This window comes from Anomaloglossus baeobatrachus, unplaced genomic scaffold, assembly GCF_048569485.1.
Source record: "Anomaloglossus baeobatrachus isolate aAnoBae1 unplaced genomic scaffold, aAnoBae1.hap1 Scaffold_29, whole genome shotgun sequence".
NCBI classification, from domain to species: domain Eukaryota; kingdom Metazoa; phylum Chordata; class Amphibia; order Anura; family Aromobatidae; genus Anomaloglossus; species Anomaloglossus baeobatrachus.
In genome coordinates, this window is record NW_027442352.1 from 1 (window position 1) to 11,367 (window position 11,367).

General features: G+C 48.1%; 1 pseudogene; it reads left to right on the forward strand.

Annotated features, from left to right (window-relative positions):
- The first annotated feature begins 7,796 nt into the window (after positions 1 to 7,796).
- LOC142266689 (U2 spliceosomal RNA) lies at positions 7,797 to 8,003 on the forward strand (annotated as a pseudogene).
- Positions 8,004 to 11,367: the final 3,364 nt, after the last annotated feature.

An 11,367-nucleotide genomic window follows, 5' to 3' on the forward strand; every position in this document is an offset into this window, starting at 1 on the left:
AAAAAATTTTTTTTTTTTTTTTTTGGATAAACAAATCACAATCATGTCATTTTACATTAGCCCTGTACACTGTTCTGAATCTCCTTACGTGTCGAATAAAACCCGATTTCAAAAAACCAACTCCGACCTGACGTCCCTCATAATGCATTTCCATTGTCGTTACCTGATCCACTGAAAACTGTGCTCATGTATGCTGGCTCCTGAAGCCTTGTAGCACCCCAACTCTGGGAGAGTACGTGCCGGGTACCACGGCTGGCAAACACCAAAATAACGAGTAACCGTCGCATTACCAACCAAAAACCAGCCCACAAAATGGAGGACCAACTACGTAACGCTAAAATGAAGGGCCGTCGTCATGGGTAAAAACTGGTCCCATACACCCGCTCGCCTAAGAGACATAAACGACAACGTCGGGACACCCGCCGAGTGAGGGAAAAAGATCCAAAATATCAATGTATAGATTTGCAATGGGGCGAACAATCCAAACCCCCACTTTTTTCTTTTTTTTTTTTTTTTTTTTTTTTTAAAACAAAACAAACAATCTTCGGCTAAAAAAGAATAGGCCTACTGTGCTCCACTCGCTTACCATAATCATCCAACCCTTCAATACCTTTCACCCCACAAGACCCTCATCGCTTCAGTACCGTTCCGCAATTTAAAAATGGGAAGACCGACCTCGTAACAGTTTGCTTGCAACCGAAATTGGTGCACATTCGCTGAATACTGCAGGGTGTGTATTACTAGAGGGTGGCTTGTAAAATCGTCACGCACATCAACCACCAGAGCAACACCCGCTGAATAACGTACCATCGAACCGTCAGGTCAATGCAAAATGGAGGCCCGGATCATAGGCCTAACTTCACCGAGCACCCCACCATCTAGCTGAGAACTCCAACCTTGATCCTGCTGGTGGGTTGAGTTACCAAAATACCTGAGATTGGGATTGCAATAAGGTGCCCGATACTAACCCGGAACCCAGATGCCTGTTTTGCCTTCAACCCTGCGTTGACCCATAATCATTCCAAGCCACAAAAACCTAATCAGCCTGATTACTTATTCGAGGAAAGGGCTGTAGTTGGTTAAGGCTTTTACCCACCGGCATCGTCGGACCACTGGTCATTCTCCTATTTCCCAGTCCACCCCCCCTTTTGTGTAGCTGGAACCGAAATAGGGGGAAAGGCGCAATCAAAGTTAGGTTAATGGACCATGTCCCCCCGGGCCCAGCATAAGGAGCATTTTTTTTTTTTTTTTTTTTATATTTAACTATATAAACACTTTGTATCGCAAATGATCCCAAACAGCTGGCCCTGCAACGCCGTAATACTCCATCTACAAATCTGTCTGTTCCTGCTCTTGAAACTATTATGGCATGGCACGGTGGCTCAATGGCTAGCTGCAGCCCTGGGGTCCTGGGCCCAAATCCCGCCAAGGACACCATCCGCAAGGAGCCTGTACGTTCTCCCCGTGACTGCGTGGGTCTACTCCGGGCACTCTAGCCTCCTCCCACACCCCCATAAACATACAGATAGGGAATCCAGACCGTAAGCCCCGATGGGGCAGCGTCCCCAATCCATGCAACGCACACAAAAACTAAAAGTGAATTTATACCTTTTAGAATATGTATGTGGAAGTAATTGTCCAGAAAATATTAGCGGGCATAATTATTCTGCGAATAGCTAACATTGCCGGTTTTCCCATCTCACTTGTTTATTTTCAGTTCTTACGGTAAGGAAAACCAATTAAAACATACGTAATTAACCAAAGAGGGAAAATCTAGTAAAAAAGGATGAAAATTACTTCACTACAAAAAAGAAGCAGTTTTAGAAAAACAATCAAACCATGCAAATGTACAGAGATATACTTCTCACATTTCGATAAAACTAACTGTGACCAATATAGATCCCTTCTTTCAATTACAGCATGACATTAGGGGTAAAACAGGGGGGTTAGATCCCGTGATCCCATAATATTGTCACTAATCAATAAATCACTTGAAGGGTCAGTTAACCGGTGGCAACAAGATTATTACAAGGAATGGAGGCCGCCTGTATTAAACTAAGGTTGAAAAATTAAGATATGTTTAATTTTTGAAAGACGTCTCAGAGGATATCTCATTTGTACCTCTTCCGACAGGCCTACAAGCTGCCGTAACCCTCAGTCCGATACAGCGCCGCACAATCAGCTCTGCCCTCATCTACTGTCTCCTCACCCATCCCCTGTAGACTGTGAGCCCTCGAGGGCAGGGTCCTCTCTCCCCCTGTACCAGTCTGTGCCTTGTACGGTTTATGATTATTATACTGGTACCTATTATGTAAAAACCCCTTTCGCATGCAAAGCGCCATGAATTATATGGCGCATAATAAATAATAATAATTTGTATAAATACCCGTGTGGTCAATATAAATAAACTGCCACCAAACTTAATCCTCCGAAATAGGGAAGGCTTCTTTACAGTTAGAGCAGGTAGATTGTGGAATGCTGTCTACAAGGGGTAGGAATGCTAGATACCATCACAGCTTTTAACAGAAACGGGGGAGGGCGATTCCCTCAGCACCAATAACATTGTTATAAATAACTTAGTGACAACATGTAGAGCTGGGCGGGACGCCTGTTACCTGTGACGTCACGTTATCCTCCCTAGGGGGACTTATCCCACCCCGCATTCCCCATCAGGGTACTCACCTGGTGATTCAGGAAATGACAAGACGACTGGATCTAGATCTACCCACGTAACGCCTGCTACGACGACGCTCACACCTATCCAAGGGTTAAGATGACAGACTCCGGACATGGTGGCTACCCATGCCAAAGCTTGCTACCGTGACCCCTGCACATGACCGTACAACGCGATAGTCGGCACCGCACCCACCGCCGCCATAACATGCTGAAATCCCCTGTGTGACAACGGGGCGGGGCTGTTAACAGTCACCATTGTCATAATGTCAAATGGAGTGTGTTTTGGCCTGGGAGGGGGCTTGGTGTAGGTGTGGTATCAGCAGGAGGGAAAACACGCCACCTGCTGACTGTTGCTTCTTGCCCCTGTTCACTACCAGCCCCCCTCAATTTGAACATTGAAGTCCTAACAGAATCCCTTAACCCGCCCGCTCACTGGGAGACCCACATGGTCCCTGGTTCATTCCCAGGCTAGCCCCCTTGGCATTCCCGGGGCATACAAACGGAGGGGAGGGGAAGTTCAGTGCGTGTGGGATGGGGTGATTTGACTCTTGCAGGTTAGTGCCTGCATACTAGATTCTCCCCTACCGTGCCTCCAACCTGCGCTGTGACAGGGACTGCACTGAGTCTGCACTTCAATTAGGCTGTGTGCCTAATTCATGCGTCCTGCGTCCCCTGCACAGTCTATGGAGACTGTGTAGAGGCCGTACGCACGTTGCATAGTAGAACGCAGCGATTCAGCTGTTGCCCGAATCGCTGTGTTCTAAGAAGTGACATGTCACTTCCGTGCGCTTTGCCGGCAGCTCCTGCTCTGTCTATGGCAGGAGCTGCAGGCTGAGCGCACGTTCTCTACCGGCACCATGCGCCTCAGAACGGAGCTTTTCAGCTGCGCTCTGAGGCACACCTTTTAGGTGCCGTGCAGAGCGCACACAGCCCTACCCAGCTCCTCCTCGGCACTGGCGACGGTGTCTGGTCGGCGGTTGCTGGGCGGCGGGGTGGGCGGGGCCAATGACAAAGAGCGCGAAGCGCTCTTTTTCAAACTTAATGGCGGCTCAAGCTGACCGGCGGGCGGGTAGTTCCCTCAGAACGCCGCTCGCCGGCGCACGTAGCTTGAGCCTCAGCAGGGAGGGAGCCGCTCATAGCAAACAGCGCCGTGAGCAGAACGCTTTCCTCCATGCTGATTTTAGGGGAGGAGGGTGGGGGTGGGAGGAGGGGGGGGGGGGTGGGGGGGAGGGGGGGGGGTGAGGTTGTTAAATAATGGCGAGCACAAGCGGACCAGCGGGCGGGTAGTTCCCTTAGAACGCCGCGCTCACCGGTCACACATCGCTTGTGCCTCAGCATAGAGGGAGCCGCTCACAGCTAACAGTGCTGTGAGCTGAAACGCTTACCTCCCTGCTGATAGCTCTCTTACCGCCTCCAGGAGCGGGTCCCTGTGTCCGGCTGCCCAAACAGGTCCGGGTCCTGCAGCCGAGAGGCTGGAAGCTGGGCAGCACGGTGATATGTATCCAGGAGGCGGGGCTTAGGCCAGTCACACCACAGGAGGCGGGGGCGGCAGGTCAGTGTCTTTCTAGGGGGAGACCTCTACTTAAACATGCATAGGGGCCAGCAGTCAGGGGGCAGCATCTCAAGTTTCTGGCTGCAGTGCCCCTCATTGTGTTATAGCCCACGTGTCATGATAACACTTGTACCATCTTTTCATTTAGATTCCACCTACAATTATTTACCGATTCCAGTTCTGAAATAGGCTTTCATGATCTACTCACTAGAATTCTCAAGTGCATAAGGTACTGAGACATATACATGTTCACACCATTATAAAGAACAAAGTATAAACATTGAGGTTTTTCTCACACCCATGTTCCTGTGTTCTTTGATATGATATGTGTTCATTTCCTTCACTATATAGGATTGCAAGTTTTCCATTTGTACCTTAATGGCAATGACGCTATACAATTGAACACATATCATCCTGTTATCCATATAGGTGTGTATTTACCTGCTTGACTATTTTTGGTTGTTTGATCCAGAATGTTTCTCCAGATAGGTCATGTGGAAATTTTCTTTCCTCAGTACAAATGTTTTCACTATGGCTTTGGAAAAATTTTTTGTATGTGCATCATGGTCATTTGACCCATTGTACTCTCAAGTAGCAATATATTGTACTGTTATGTTGTACTATGTACTAATTACGTGTTTATATGGTTTTGTAACCCTTTATGATCTTAGATAACTTTATCCTTGATAAAGACCTAAAAACAAGGTCGAAACGTTGGATGAATTATCCTTTTGCACAAATAAAGAATTTTCAGCATTCCAAGAGTTCTTTTCTTACGTTATTGATCACTATAGTGTGCCAGAGCTATTTCTATTGAATTGACTCTTATTTTTTCTGAGCACCTGCTATATACACAGTGACCCAGACATATTCAAGTTTCATTCAGAAGGCAGAGGGAAGCCTTAGCAGCTGAGCCTATATCTTGGCTTGTGAGCATTAGAACAGGCCGGCGATTACAGGGTAACATGAAAAATGTCCAGCTTGCATTATGACTAGAACATGACAATATCCTTTTAAGTACTAACCTATGATGCGTTCCTAAGCAGTTGATGTTATATGTTCTACATTTCATTTTCTGCATACTTTACAAGTAGTAGAATTTGCTTTGATATAGGCAACTGGATTTTCACAATGAAAAGGCAAAGGATAACGCCCGAAAAAGACGCCATACATTATGTCAGTGCCATCACTGACAAACCTGGATTGACCATGAAATACATCAATCCCCTTAAAGGTGAGTTAAAACAAGTTTTAACTAAATTGCCTTAATATTGTCATGCATTAGAATGACTGTCTTAGGTAATGATAAATATTTTCTACAGGAAGAGGAGTGTTTGCTGAAACTGAAATCGAAAAAGGGAGTTTTGTTGCAGAATATCGAGGCGAGCTCACGTATGCACTTACGATGGTAGACAACTACTCGAGATTTATGGTTGTGGTACAAGTCAAAGATCTAATGGCCCATACTGCAGCGAAGGTCTTCCAAGCACACTTATGCAGACCTCATGGCTACTCAGAGAGAGTCCTCACAGATCAAGGCACAGCCTTTGAAGCGGAAATCTTCAAGGACTTCTGCAGCTTTTACCGATGCAGGAAGATGCGCACTACACCCTACCATGCTCAAACCAATGGTTATCAACCTGCTCAGGACTTTACCCCATATTCCAGATGTGGCCTTACAAGTGATTTATAGAGGGGTAACAATACGTTGGGATCACCGGATCTAATCTCCCTTTTTATACACCCTAAAATCTTGTTTGCTTTAGAATAAACAATAACATCATAAAGGTATAGCAGTACCGTTTCAAAGTTTCGGTGTCCCAAGCAGCATTCCATCAGCCTCTGGAAGGTTCCTGGCAAATTGCACAGCTCGAAGGGCATGCTTTTGAACTCGCAGAGACCCATCGGGGTGGCAAAGGCGGTCTTCTCCCGGTCTGCCTCAGCAACGGACACTTGCCAATAGCGACTAGTGAGATCAAGGGTAGAAAAATAATTTGCAGTTCTCAATGCAGCTAGCTATTCCTCAATACAGGGGAGTGGTGCTGTCCTTCTTCTTTAACAGGACCAACGGAGCTGCCCAGAGGCTACAACTGTCACGGATAACCCCAGCCTCCTTCATGTTGCTCAACATGTCCTTGGTACACTGGTAATGTGCAGGTAGTTTTGGCTTATATCTCTCTTTGATGGGTGGGTGTGCACTTGTGGGGATGTAGTGTTTGACCCCTTTTATTCTTCAAAAGTCTAGCGGATGTTTGCTGAAGACTTGCTCGTATTCTTGCACTAGCCTGTAGACCCCCTTCTTGTGATGTGAAGGTGTGGAGTCAGTGCCTACGTGTAATTCCTTACACCACTCCTCTGGCTGACTTGGTGAGCTGTCACTGAATGGGTGGGCTGAAGCAATGGTGGATGCTGCTGTTTGGATAGCATGTGTATCTACTGAGAACAGCTTATCAATGGTGGCAAATCGGAGCAGCTTAATCTCTTGCTCTCCGCAGTTCAACACTCTCATGGGCACTCTTCCCTTCCATATTAATGAATAAAACTATGATGTAAATAGCATATAGATACCCCACAAATGCAGATAAAAGTAGGTTATGGGAAAAGGGGGAAGAGAGAAACAGGAAAATAGTGGAATAAAGTATACCTTCCAGGTGGGAGAGGAAATGGCAGCACAGCCAGTGGAGGTGAAGCAAGGGGAGCCTGCAACTAAAGAGTTGAGAGCGTTATCACATGGTGACTGAGCCTGATTGTAACGGGAGCATAGAGGTGCCGATCCTGTCTTACCTGCGTTGGTGTAGAAGTGGGTGTCCTGTGGTGGAGTCAGCTATGTGCAGTGGTGGTCGTGGGTTCTTTTATGTGCGACCGTAGTAATAGCTGCGCCCACTTCCTGTATGGGAGTGGAATGCAGTGAGGGTAATGGAACGCACGCCTGCGCATTTGTGTTTAACGTCGCGCATGTGCAGAACGGAGAAAAGGCTGCGCTCACTTCCTAATGAAAGGGAGTGAGACGCATCTGGGAAGGGAAGGGAAAAGATTAGGGTTTGGGGATGATGAAAGGGCTTTCTACGGGCAAGGATGGCAAAGGGTGGCAGTGACGGAAAGTCAGGCAGCCTGTCCTGTCCTGTCCTGTCCGTCCGTCTTTTTGTATCATGAATTGGAAAGACTGCAAGGGGGAGGGGAGGTGCTTGTGTCCAAAAGGAGGAGTTATTCAGATTCATTGCAGTGGGCGGCGGCTGCAAAAAGCACCATTCTTCTTGTTTTTGCTCTGCAAAACAGCCTTTTCAAGGGTTGGCTTGGGTGACAAAATGTCTTCTGTAGGCGTGGGTTTGTCTCCCTCTCCCTAAGATGTGTCCGGTATAGGCCAGGGTGCCACTCAAGGCCGTAACCAATTCGGGTTATAGCTTCTCGGCCTTTTGGCTAAGATCAAGTGTAGTTTCGGAGGACGCTACCTTGGTCGGTACTGGAAGGTGCCTGGGATTGCACGTCTGCCGGCCTTGAGGAAGTGTGTGCGCCTTCTGGTGACACATAGCCCTCTTGTGCCTGGACGGTTCCCAGGCAACGGGAGGCGATCACCTTTGTTATTTTGAAGTCCTACTGATAAACAGAAAAAAAAAAAAATTAAATCTGTTCTTATCAGTTTAATATCTGATACGTCCCCTCTCTGGGGACCATATATTAAATGGATTTTTAGAACAAGGAGATGGAAAAAATCTTGCTCTGTCCACTGCACGCATTGACCTGGTATTGCAGTACCTCCAGGACCGGTGCACCCCTTCTTAACCCAGTTTCCAAAAGCAGAACTCAATTCACCTGATTCAAATGAGCCCCATTAGTTAATTGAAAGAAAGCAAAAACTTTATATGCACCTCAATTTGGCCAATTCACTTTTCACACTTTCACCCTTTTTTTTATCTTTCACACCTTTTACTTGCTTTATTGATGCAAAAAGCTGTGCCAAATAGCAAACTCATCTCCACTCAACTTGACCAACTCTGCTATGTCCCGTGCAGTATCTTATTCTCAGTCTTATCTAGATCATTTGCAATTGAATAGAATAGATCCCTTTTGGCTGCTTATGACTGTGTAAAATATGTAGTTTTACTGGGCTGGGATGAGAGAATCCATTGAAGCATGGTGTAGGGATTGTGGTTCCTGTGTGCTAAGAAGAGAGGCTGGCACCAGCCAGAAAGCCCCATTGCAGCCAATAATCACTTAATAACTTTTTCAACTTGTCATCATATGGGAGGCCTTCCATTCCTTGTAGTAGTCTAGTTGCCCACCTTTGAACTGACTCTAACTTCTGAATGTCCTTATTAAAATGTGGAGCCCAAAACTGGTTCCCATATTCCAGATGTAGCCTTACAAGTGATTTATAGAGGTGTAACAATACGTTGGGATCACGGGATCTAATCTCCCTTTTTATACACCCTAAAATCTTGTCCCAAGCAGCATTCCATCAGCCTCTGGAAGGTTCCTGGCGCATTGCACAGCTCGAAGGGCATGCTTTTGAACTCGCAGAGACCCATAGGGGTGGCGAAGGCGGTCTTCTCCCGGTCTGCCTCAGCAACGGACACTTGCCAATAGTGACTAGTGAGATCAAGGGTAGAAAAATAATTTGCAGTTCTCAATGCAGCTAGCGATTCCTCAATACGGGGAGTGGTGCCGTCCTTCTTTTTTAACAGGATCAACAGAGCTGCCCAAAGGCTACAACTGTCACAAATAACCCCAGCCGCCTTCATGTTGCTCAACATGTACTTGGTACACTGGCAATGTGAAGGTGGTATTGGCTTATAGCTCTCTTTGATGGGTGGGTGTGCACCTGTGGGGATGTGGTGTTGGACCCCTTTTATTCCCCCAAAATCTAGCGGGCTTCCCACCGGTAACCCGCTCCCCAGCTTGGATGGATGCTGAGGGAGCCCCTTTTGCCCGCAGGCTCTGGCCCTGGGAACTGTAGCCTTGGCGGTGACTGTGCTTCCCTCTACGGTGTGAGCTGTTGCCTTCAATCGGGTCTTGACTGCTGGGAAACCCTGGAGGTTCCTGTCGCTAACGGATTTGACCGGTTTTACGGCGACTCCTAGCCTGGTCGGGGTCCGTAGGCCCTGCCGGATGGTGCTGGCTTCTCTTCACTCCCCGATCTGGTACCGGCGGGCCACCGCCCATCCCCGGTCCGTACGGTTCACTCCAATCAGCCTCTCCTGCAGAAGGTCACCACCGTCTGCCAACCTTGCTGAGTGCCCGGGCCACACACCCGGACACGGTCAGTCTCCTCTCCTCTTCACTTCTCTAACTCCAAAACTGATCTCTAATCTGACTCCTTTTCCCGCCTCCAGGACTGTGAACTCCTCGGTGGGTGGGATCAACCGCCTGGCCCACCCCCTGGTGTGGACATCAGCCCCTGGAGGAAGGCAACTAGGATTTGTGTTTAGCTTCGGTGTGCCTAGCCGGAGTGTAGAGTGTGTTGGTGTAGTACCTGTGATGACCTGGCTTGTCCAGGGCGCCCATGTGGGGTGTTGGCAGTGTATTTGCGCCTGCGTTCAAAGGTTTGCTGAATGGATAACTGAACGCTGCGCTGGGACAAGGACGTGCTTGATGATGGTGTTATTTCTGAGTAGGCAACTGCAGGTGCAGGACCGGAGGAGGCTTGTTCGCAGGCAGCATGGACAGGGGATTGGCTCGCATGCACAACCAGCGAAGACGTAGCAGTGACATTAGCAAGCACTGCTCCTCGACTCTGTTGTACTTCCCACAAAGTCGGGTGCTTGGCTGACATGTGCCTGATCATGCTGGTGGTGGTCAGGCTGCTAGTTTTGGTACCCCTGCTGATGCTGGCACGGCAGGTGTTGCAAATGGCCTTTTTAGAATCATCTGGATCCAACTTAAAAAACTGCCAGACTCGGGAAGACCTAACATTTGTACAGGCACCTTGTGTCGTGTTGTTGTTCCGGGGAACGGTTGCCTGACTTCTGCCTGGAGCCACCACCCTGCTTCTTACTGCCTGTTGGGATGCTACGCCTCCCTCCCCCTGTGCACTGCTGTCCTCGCTCTGCATATCCTCCTGCCAGGTTGGGTCAGTTACTGGATCATCCACCACGTCGTCTTCCTCTTCCGCACCCTGCTCCTCCTCCTGACTTCCTGACAATTGTGTCTCATCATCGTCCACCCCTTGTTGAGACACGTTGCCAACTTCGTGAGAACGTGGCTGCTCAAATATTTGGCCATCTGTACATACGATCTCCTCATGACCCACTTCAACATGAGCTGGCGAGAGGCCAGAATGTGCGAATGGAAATGTGAACAGCTCTTCCGAGTGTCCAAGTGTGGGATCATTAATGTCCGAGGACGTGTACTCAGCCTTGTGGTAGGAAGGAGGATCAGGTTCTGAAATGTGCGGTGCAGTATCACGGCTACTGACACTTGACCGTGTGGAAGACAGAGTGTTTGTGGTGGTGCCAATCTGACTGGAAGCATTATCCGCTATCCAACTAACAACCTGTTGACACTGGTCTTGGTTCAAGAGCGGTGTACTGCTGCGGTCCCCAAGAATTTGGGACAGGATGTGCGAGCGACTAGATGTGGCCCTTTGTTGTGGCAAAATTAGAGCTTGCCCACGACCTCGGCCTCTGCCTGCACCACCATCACGTCCACTTCCTTGTTCCTTGCCAACGCCCTTGCGCATTTTGCAATGCTGTGCTGACGTGTATTCACTAGACTTGGGCGTTATATCAAAGTTTGTGCAAATTGTGCACCTGTACGCTGCCACCGACAGGCACACACGTGCGGTTTTTAAATGCAAGCACGGACGCACTAAGAACCTAACAGGTTTTAGGAGCAAAAATTAATGACGAGAACTCTGACACTATCAGCCACTGCTGACTGACGTGTATTATACACTACACTTGTGCGTTATATAATAGTTTGGTAAAAACGCACACAAGTGCACCTGTACGCTGCCACCGACAGGCACACACGTGCGGTTTTTAAATGCAAGCACGGACGCACTAAGAACCTAACACAGGTTTTAGGAGCAAAAATTAATGACGAGAACTCTGACACTATCAGCCACTGCTGACTGACGTGTATTATACACTACACTTGTGCGTTATATAATAGTTTGGTAAAAACGCACACAAGTGCACCTG